We start from the raw sequence: 10,775 nt of genomic DNA on the forward strand, positions 1-10,775 counted from the left end.
AGCCCTCTTCACAACAAAAGGCCCTTCGTAGTTCGGGGCCCATTTCCCTCGATGGTCCTTGACAGCATGGGACATTTTCTTTAGCACAAGGTCTCCCTCATGGAACTTGCGTAAGCGTACTTTCTTGTCGAATGCACTCTTCATTCTTTGCTGGTATAAGCGCCCATGACTCATGGCCGTTAAGCGCTTACCCTCAATGAGGTTGAGCTGATCGTAGCGTGTTTGAGCCCACTCTGATTCCTTTAATCCGGATTCTGCCAAGATCCTTAATGACGGGACTTCTACCTCAAACGGTAACACAGCCTCCATCCCATATACCAATGAGAACGGCGTTGCCCCAGTTGACGTTCGCACTGAAGTCCGGTAACCGTGTAACGCGAATGGGAGCATCTCGTGCCAATCCTTGTATGACACGGTCATCTTTTGGATAATCTTTTTGATATTCTTATTGGCCGCTTCCACGGCTCCATTCATCTTTGGCCGGTAGGGCGTGGAATTGTGATGCTGGATTTTAAACTCCTTGCACATTTCTGCCATCATCTTATTATTCAGGTTGGTGCCGTTGTCCGTGATAATCTTCCTTGGCAAACCATATCGGCAGATGATCTCTTTCTTAATGAACCTGACCACCACATTCCTCGTGACATTGGTATATGAAGCCGCCTCGACCCACTTGGTGAAATAATCTATCGCTACGAGGATGAAGCGATGACCATTCGAGGCCTTGGGCTCAATGGCCCCGATGACATCTATTCCCCACATGGAGAAAGGCCAAGGGGCGGACATGACATTCAGAGGATGTGGTGGGGCATTGACATTATCTGCGAATGCTTGACATTTGTGGCACTTCCTCACATGGACACAACAATCACTTTCCATGGTAAGCCAGTAATAACCTGCTCTTAGGATCTTCCTGGCCATAGCATGTCCATTGGCGTGCGTTCCAAACGAGTCCTCATGGACTTCTTCGATCATGTGATTTGCCTCCTTGGCATCCACACACCGCAGGAGTGTCATGTCGTGATTTCTTTTATACAGTATGCTTCCGCTCATGAAGAAACCGGCTGCCAACCTCCTCAATGTCCTTTTATCGTTGTCGGCAATCTCTGGCGGGTATTCTTTGCTTACGACATATCGCTTGATGTCGTAATACCAAGGCTTTCCGTCCCGTTCCTCTTCCACTTGGCAACAATGTGCGGGTTTGCCACGACACCAAAATTCAATGTAGGGTAGATCCCCGTGCGGTGTTAGCTGGAACATAGACGCCAACGTAGCAAGTGCATCCGCCATTTGATTTTCCTCGCGGGGAACATGATGGAAGGAGATCTCATCGAAAGTCTTAGCCAATTCCTTGATATAGGCTTTGTAGGGTATCAGCTTGGGATCTCTAGTTTCCCATTCCCCTCTCAGCTGATGGATTACCAACGCTGAGTCGCCGTACACCTTGAGTAGTTTGACATTGGAGTCAATTGCTGCCTGGACGGCTAGGGCACATGCTTCATATTCGGCCATGTTGTTGGTGCAGTCGAATCCTAGCCTGGCTGTGAAAGGTACACATTGATTGTCCGGAGAGACCAACACTGCCCCAACGCCATGACCTAGAATGTTTAACGCTCCGTCAAACCATACAGTCCATTTGTCCCGATCTTCGTCCAACTTTTCCTCGAACAAGGCCATGATGTCCTCATCCGGGAATTCCGGATGCATGGGCTGGTAGTCGTTAAGAGGCTGTTGAGCCAAATAATCTGCCAAAGCGCTTCCTTTTATCGCCTTTTGGGTGACGTAGACTATATCAAACTCAGATAGCAAGACTTGCCACCGGGCGATTCGTCCTGTGAGAGCTGGCTTTTCAAAGATGTACTTAACCGGGTCCATTTTGGATATCAACCAGGTAGTATGGCTCAGCATGTACTGCCTTAGGCGATGGGATGCCCATTCTAAAGCACAACACGTTCTTTCGAGCAAGGAGTAATTCATCTCACAGGTCGTGAACTTCTTACTTAGGTAGTAAACAGCGCGCTCTTTCTTCCCGGATTCGTCATGTTGCCCCAGCATACACCCCATTGACTCGTCCAAGATTGTCATGTACAAAATGAGAGGCCTTCCAGGTACTGGTGGCATAAGCACGGGAGGATTCATTAGGCACTTTTTGATCCTTCCAAAAGCCTCTTGGCAATCCTCATTCCACCGATCAGTTTGGTTTTTGCGCAAGAGTTTAAACAACGGCTCACAAATGGCGGTGAGCTGCGATATGAATCTGGCAATATAATTCAAGCGCCCCAGGAAACCTCGGACTTGCCTCTCTGTACGGGGTTCTGGCATCTCAAGGATAGCCTTCACTTTTTCGGGGTCTACCTCTATCCCTTTCTGGCTTACAATGAAACCAAGCAATTTCCCTGATTTGACCCCAAAGGTACACTTAGCGGGGTTCAACCTTAATTGATATTTCTTAAGCCTTTCGAACAATTTCCGCAGGTTGACAAGGTGTTCTTCCTCGGATTTAGATTTAGCAATTATGTCGTCCACGTAGACCTCGATCTCTTGATGCATCATATCATGGAACAAAGCTACCATGGCCCGTTGATAAGTTGCCCCGGCATTCTTGAGTCCAAAGGACATCACCTTGTAACAGAACGTTCCCCACAGGGTGACGAAAGTAGTCTTTTCCATATCCTCGGGCGCCATCTTTATCTGATTGTAACCAGAGAAACCGTCCATGAAGGAAAATAAAGCGAAATTGGCCGTGTTATCTACGAGGATATCGATGTGTGGTAAAGGAAAATTGTCCTTGGGACTGGCCCGATTCAGGTCCCGATAATCTACACACATTCGTACTTTCCCATCTTTTTTAGGAACTGGTACGATGTTGGCAACCCATTCTGGATACCGAGCGACGGCCAAAAATCCAGCGTCAAATTGCTTCTTCACTTCTTCTTTTATCTTCAAGGATGTTTCGAGCTTCATCCTCCTCAGTTTCTGTTTTACCGGGGAACACTCGGGATTTAGAGGTAATCGGTGATGTACAATGTCAGAACTCAAACCGGGCATATCTTGGTATGACCAAGCAAAGATGTCTTGGTAGTCTTTTAGCAGGATTATTAATTCTTCACAGATAGGTGCGGTAATACCTGTACCTATCTTTACTTCCCTTTTTCCACTGCCAATTCCTAAGTCTACTAGCTCTGTTTCTTCTTGATGAGGCCCCATTTCTTGGTCCTCATGGGCGACCATTCTTTCTAGTTCTGGGGGAAGTCCCACATCCTCATTTCCTTCATCTTCCGTTTGATTCATTTCTTGCTCGAAGTCGATAGACGGGTCCCAGGTATTAGTACCTTCGGGGGACTCGTCATCGGATCTTCCGTTTCAGAAAAAGAAGTAAACATGCAAATGAATGAGAATGGGTAGAGACCAGGAACAGATGAAGAAAGATCCTTGTATTATAAATTCAAAAACAAAAGACACAAAGCCTTAACAAAAGGAAAAACTCTAAAGCCTAGGCCCAACTATAGAGCTTTTAAAACCGTAAAGGTTTACATTATGCTTGTTGCGTAAATGTCGGGGCGTTCCTCCACTCGCCAATTTCCCAGCTGGAAATCAGGAGGGCATGGTCGTACCAAATCCAAAGTACTCGGAATATCATCTTCGCATATCGCGAACGCTTGACCTTTGTCTCCCGAAACCGCGCTTATAAAGCTTCTACTTATGTGGCAGGGCGGGCTTCCTTCACCTTCTTGTCTCCAACGCGAACTTTGACCATTGTTCTTCCTTCCCGCGATGCTTCTTTTCATGTCCGCCTGAGTGGGCTCATAGCCTAAACCATACTTCCCACGATGTGGTCCATACACTTGACTGATATGTGTAAAGCCTTATTATGCCCTCTCCCCTCGGCGGGGATTTCTTCTTCGGCGAAGGCAAGATAGTTGTTGGCAGTGATATTGTTGACCAGCCCTCCGAAACCTTCTACCGAGATATCTTGGGCCACGTGAGCCTCGTTCAGCACTTTTACTAGCAGAGCCCGATGAGGCTCGGAGCTCATAAGTAACTCCAACAGCGAGACCCTAGCCGGGGTTTTGTTGAGCTGTTCGATAACCTTGAATTCGCTCTGCTGAATTATCCGAAGGAACTCGCTGGCTTCCTCTAGCGACACCTCCTTTCTACCATCCTTTTTCTCCGGGGGCCCCTTTGCTGGAATATCTTTATTCGAAGCGTGGGGTGCTTCGCCATCTTGTTCCTCCACCACTTTTCCTTTTCCCTTGACGTCGGCGGGTTGGACTGGTAGGTCCGGAGGTGCGAACACACGACCACTACAGGTCACACCACTCAGTCCCGTGATATTTGTTACTTTAGCTGATAGCGAACTGACGTCAGTGACTTCTTCTTCCTTCTTCCCCGGAGGTGTATATCTCCACGGGACCGCGTGACTATTTTGGTACGGGAAAGGAACAGGTTTGGCCATTAAGGGGTGTCCGGGCTTTTGCGAAGCTGCGCTTTTAGTGAAGTATATCACCAAGAGTTTGGGCTTCGCAACACCGCTCCCCTCCGTAGATTGCATGCATATATGCTGCTCTTCTTTTCCTTCAATGCCGACTTCCAGTCGACCTTGATCTATCATCCGCTGTAACAATTCCTCTACTTCCAAACACGTCTCCATGTCATGCATCTCGCCGGAATGTAGCAGACAGGAATCCTCCTTACACCCACTATGGGGAATCACACCTCCCTTTTGTAGGGCCTCAAAGATAAACCTCCTAGGGGTTGCCACATCCCTTAAAGGTTTAGACCTGTGCGGCCTATCGGATTCAACTGCATTAACTGCTCCCCCTCCATGATTGGCGAGCGGGTTGGTTCTCACATTGGGCCGATCCTCTTGGAAAGTCAGCCATCCAGCATCCATTAAATGTTGGACCTTGTATTTAAGGGCCAAGCATTTTTCGACGGAATGCCCCGGGACACCCCCATGGTACTTGCAAGTTGCGTTAGGGTCATACCACTTCGGGAAAGGGGGTTCGAGGACCCTTCCGGGAGTTACCACGGCCAAATGATTGGCGATGAGGGATGGCAGAAGATCTTCGTACGTCATTGGGAGTGGGGTGAATTCTGGAAATGGCCTCGGAGGGAAGTTCCTTGTCGTGTTGGAATTACCGGCCGGTCGAGTCGTGTTCGGAGTTGGAACTTGGGGAGCTTCCCTCTGGGTGGGTGCCTTAGGTTGCACGGGTGTTGAACTAGAGGTATTCCCAGTATGAGCCGAGAAGCTTGGGTGATGTTGCGCGTACTGATGGGTACCATGAGGTGTTTGCTGGGTTTTGACCCACGCAGGTGTTGAAGAGACGGCATGGGCATCTCCCTCCTTCCTTTTTGCCCCTGTTGCCCCGATTCTTTTGGCATTCGCGTTTGTGGAGGAAACGTAATCAAACTTTCCTCTTTTCAATCCAACCTCGATTCTTTCCCCGGCAAACACCAGATCCGCAAAGCTGGACGGCATGTAACCTACTAGCTTCTCATAGTAGAACACTGGCAGAGTGTCCACCATCATGGTGATCATCTCTCTCTCAACCATGGGAGGAGCTACTTGTGCCGCCAAATCCCTCCATCGCTGCGCATATTCTTTAAAGGTTTCACCCTCTTTTTTGAACATATTCTACAGTTGAGTACGGTCAGGAGCCATATCAGAATTGTACTGATACTGCCTTAGGAAGGCGGTAATCAGATCCTTCCAAGTACGGATACGGGAAGCTTCCAAATTAGTGTACCACACTACCGCAGCTCCGGCCAAGCTATCCTGAAAGAAGTGTATCAACAGCTTTTCATCTTTAGAGTGGGCGCCCATCTTACGGCAGTACATTTTGAGATGGTTTTTGGGACAAGTCGTCCCTTTATACTTGTCGAAGTCCGGCACTTTGAACTTCGAGGGAATAACAACATCGGGTACTAAGCAAAGATCCGTCATGTCTGCGAACGGATAGTCCCCAAATCCTTCTACGGCCCTCAATCTTTCCTCAAGGAGATCGAGCTTCCTCCTTTCTTCAGTTGCTGGGGGCGGCCCTTCCGTGGACAGAACTATTGGTGGTACTGCGATGTTGGGTTGAGGCAACGTGCCTGGTGCCGGCCCTTCGCGGATCGGGGGATACAACTCGACATCCCTCCGAGCATAATCTTGAGGGTCTTTGTGGACTTCGTCGGGCTGCTGAGGAGGCTCTCTTTCATGGACGGGAGAAGCAATGTGGCCCGCATCTTCTTGCAAGACGGGTGGTGAATAGTTGGGCGGCAATCCATAAGGGTAAGCCGCTCGGTTGTACCCCAGGTGAGGGCTGCCATCGTGCCCCAGTGTGTCCCTTCCCCGTCCTACTATGTTTGAGGGAGGATGGTGCGTAGTTGCCAAGAGAGTCGGGTCTGCTTCGGCAGCCGAACTGGCAGCGGCGGCGGTGGCCGCGTTCTTCTCTATGAGCTGCTTCATACTTAACATGGCCTCCATCATGGAGGCCATTTGTTCTTTCAGAGCCGACATGTCGGCTTTCATCTGTTCCTGCGTCTCCTCTTGATCACCCATCGTTCTAGATTTGGATCTGGTGCGATAGGGATCCCTTGCGGCGCGTTTAGTTATGGTGTTTTTCCCTAAAAAACCAAACGTGAGGAGTGGGTAAAGAAAGAATATGCATGCTAGAGATGAAATGTAGGAGTGATTTGATTTGCACAAGCTTTTTGGAGTAGAAACATGGGACCAACTCATTTTATTTCAAAAAGGAAGTCGTATCTAGTCAAGGTCTTAGAGACCATACAAGTTTCCTAACGATTTCTAATTATGTGGGCCATTAAGTCTATCATATGCTGACAATAGCCGAGAAGCCCATGAATCTCTTCGGGGGCGGAGTAGGTGTCTGCCATCGCCTTGGCCTTGGCTAACAATCGGGGAAGTTCTTGACTCCCGTTCAAGGTAAGAGCAAACCGATCCATCCACATGGTTGCCTCTTGGTGTAAAGAGTCGATCACCCTTCCTCTAGCCTCTTTTTCCGCGTATACTTGGGCATATTCGTCCGCAATCCTATGCTCGTGGGCCGCGGCTAGACCTAACTCTTCTTGGTACTTGGCGATGATAGCTAGCATGTTGGTCTCCGTCTCGCATAAACGCTGAGACAAGCTTCTTTTGGACCTTGAACAGGCAACTAACTCCTCTTTCAAAACCATGCTATGTGCTCGCGACTGGTCCCTTTCTTCCTTTCGCAACTTGAGTTCACTATTGCTACCCCATAGAGCTCCGCGAAATTTGTTCCGGCCATACTCTTCCTTGCGAGCCCTCTTGGTCTCTTGTTCAAGGGCTCTTGCGGTAATTGCATTCTCTTCCCGTAACCCGGCACACTCCTTCCAAACGTGTGTAGCGGCCAACTTGAACTTCTCCTTGGCAAGTTTTGCCTTTCCTAACTCGCTTTTGAGAGCTTGGACTTCTTCGTCCTCTTCCGGTGCTTCAAAACTCTCTTTGCTGATGACTTTTAACTTGGCGAGCCAATCTAAACCTCGTATATGAACTTTCAGCCATTCGTGGTACCCATCAATGATGCCATTACGAATGCCTCTAAGCTCTTGATCTTTCTTTAACGGGGTTTCCCACGCCTTATGGATTCTTTGTATAGTCTTGGAATTTTGTGCGCCGAAATCCCTCACAAGGAAAGGAGACATGCTTTCTTCCGTCGGTGCTCCCCTCATGGGGTACCCTAGTTGTCTTATAGCGAGCGCGGGATTGTAGTTAATACAACCCCTCGTTCCTACCAGCGGAATGTTTGGGTATCTTCCACATGAGAAAAGGACTCCTTCTTTTCCTTCCTTCCATCGGGGGAACCAACTGATTGTTCTACCTCCTATCCCGGCCAAGAGCTGGTCCCAATCTATTCTCCTCTTTTCAGTACACGAGCGATGGCTCAGGAGCGGACATGGATGTCTTGTGTCTTGTTGGAACAAGTGTGAAACCAACCAAACACAGAGGGCGGGTAAGCAACAGATGATCCGTGCGCTACTCTTTTCGCACCTTCGGTCAAATGTGTCAAATAGATCTGCCAAGACAGCTACCACCGGACTTTCCTTGCTATGGTGGTAGGCAAGGAAAGCGTCGATTGCTGCTAGGTCTACCAAACCATCCACGTTTGGAAAGAGGACGACCCCAAAAATTAGCAAAGCTAACACATCCATAAACGGGACCCAGTCTCCTTGATTGGCCATACCCCTCGCCTTGTCTTCTAGGTACTTCTGTGGTAGGCCCGCTATGCCGTTCCGAGTCTGTTTTATGCGGTCCAAACCTCTTGCTGAATCCTTGACCACAGTTGCAATTCTGCTCAAAGAGGGGAGATACCCGGAGGAAAGATATGGTTTTCTTCCCCCGAGAGGACATCCTAGAATTTCCTCAAATTCTTCAATGGTTGGTACTAATTGGAAGTCTGCGAATGTGAAGCACCTCAAAGGCTGGTCGTAGTATTGGGTAAGTGATGCAATGGCTTCTATGGACACCTCTGCTATGGTCAACTCTAAGATCTTTCCGTAAGTCTTGCGGAAGGCTTGCATTTGGAGGGGTTCCATCAACCGCCCTAATTCCTTGATGCTGGTGGTATCTAGGCTTTTGACCTTGACTTGGTAGAACCTCTTGCCGGTTTGATTTGTTCCCATGCTTACTAAAGTGAGACAAAAGCTGGTGCAAATCAAAACTCCGATATCTCATGGGTGGGATGGATGAATGCATGATGGAATGCATATGACACAGATGCAATCTAGGAATGCGGGGGTCCGGGGAATTTGTCCCCTTCTTAGATACGACGTCTAGGGGTAGCGAAATGCCCCAACGCACGTTTTTAAGAAGGCGACACGGACCCTCCGTTGGTTTGTTTACAGTAGGGATCAAGACAGAACCCATATGCAATGCCTATGCAAAAGACACAATGCGGGAATGTGCACAGTATGACAATATTTACCGAACATAAGCAAAAGGGTATATGATACTCATGCATGGCAGTGTGAAAAATGGCACGCAGCGTGTTTGCTTCGTGCCCCTATTTAAGGGACCTATAAGGGAGAGAACTAACTAGGCTTTTAGCAATAATCCCCAAGGTAGTTATATCTCTCTTGATGGTTTCTAGAGGTATCATCCCCTTTGAAGAACATATTGTAGCAGTAGGGACTACTAGCAACAATAGGTTTTCAAAGAGAAAAGCTCTAGATGAGGGTTCACTGTAATCAAGCAAGTCGGAGACCTAGCATGATCACAGATTCACCTCCACTCCTTATGCTCCCATGAACCCGGGTACAGGGCCCTTTTTCACTCACAGTGTGTGCAAATAGTGTTGGTGTTTGTGTGCATCAAATGAATAAATATTTACTTCATGCATACATTTAAAACGCACTAAAAGCAACAAAGAGTTTATATACACAAGAACATAATGAAAGGAAACCAACAAAGGGGTAAGTCACGGTAAAACATTGCACAAAATTAAATGGCCTAACTCTCTAAAAACAGTCCCCAGTGGAGTCGCCAACTGTCGCAACCTACCCTTCGGCGGGAGGGCGACGCGAGACTCGCGGGACGCGTGTTCCACGAAAGGAATACGCGCGGAGTCGCCACCAACGTTTATTTGAGGAAAACGTCGGAAAAACCGGAAAAGACGCGATCTACGAACTTTTAAGTGAAAGGTTCGGGAGTTGTATTTACGCACGGGGAAGGTATTAGCACCCCACACGTCCGCCCCAAGGGACGGCAGCCTTTAATCGAATGTGCAAACATGACTTTGATTTTTTATGTTCCCTTTTTATGTCTCTATATCCTTTATACCCTTTTTATATTTTCTCTTTTTGTGGTCGACAAGGGTGTTTCCCTTTGCTCCTACGTATTCCTCAATTTGGGATGAGAAAATCAGACCTACGTAGTTCTTTTTTTATCAAGTGATTCTTTTTTACTTTAAGAGGTGATCATTTTAAGGCGTTGGACCTTAAAAATGATCCATTTTACTTAGTGAGAAAATGAAATGACAAACTTCAAAAGCCTATTTTTATGGACGAGCTTGACTAGGCGAATTGATTTTAGCCTTTAGTTTCACTTTAGTTATTAATCAATTCGATTAAGAATGAGAAATCCCAAAGAGAAAACGTCCGATTGATTTTCCACTTTATTTTACTAAAAGATGTCTTTTTGATTATTATATTATTTTTTACCTCTTTTTGATTTCCAACGTGGTTACGGCACGACCGAACGGTCGGAATTTATTTTAACCGAAGTTAATGGATAATACAATTCAAACGTTCGGTGGAAATTTATTTTATTTTTAAGTTAAGCGAGAAATGACTTAAGTAAAATGGCTTAAGCACGTCAACAGGGGGTATAAAAAGTAAACAAAACGAGAATAAAAATGCACGAAACACAATGTGGACCACTACGGGTACATAGAATGAATCGAAAAGCTTGGTTCGAGGTACTTACCCGTTGAAGATCGAAGAACGATGAAGAACGAATGAAGAACGTCGAAGAACGGTTGAAACCTTTGCGAAATTCTTCACGGAAAACGTTACGGAAACGTTTCGGAAGCGCCTCGGCTTAGATTTTCTTCACGGAAACGATTTTTCCAAGCAAATTCGAAAGAGAGAGAAGTGCCAAAGGGGCTGAACCCTTTTCTTCTTCACTTCCTCCCCTATTTATAGCAAAATAGGGGAGGTGGTTGCCGCCCAGCTCGCCCAGGCGAGCCAGGTTGCTTCCTCCAGAAGCAACAGCCTTCTGGAGGAATATTCTGGAGGGCCCAAGTGGGCCT

The sequence above is a fragment of the Glycine max genome, chromosome 19 (genome assembly GCF_000004515.6).
Source record: "Glycine max cultivar Williams 82 chromosome 19, Glycine_max_v4.0, whole genome shotgun sequence".
Classification (NCBI taxonomy): Eukaryota; Viridiplantae; Streptophyta; class Magnoliopsida; order Fabales; family Fabaceae; genus Glycine; species Glycine max.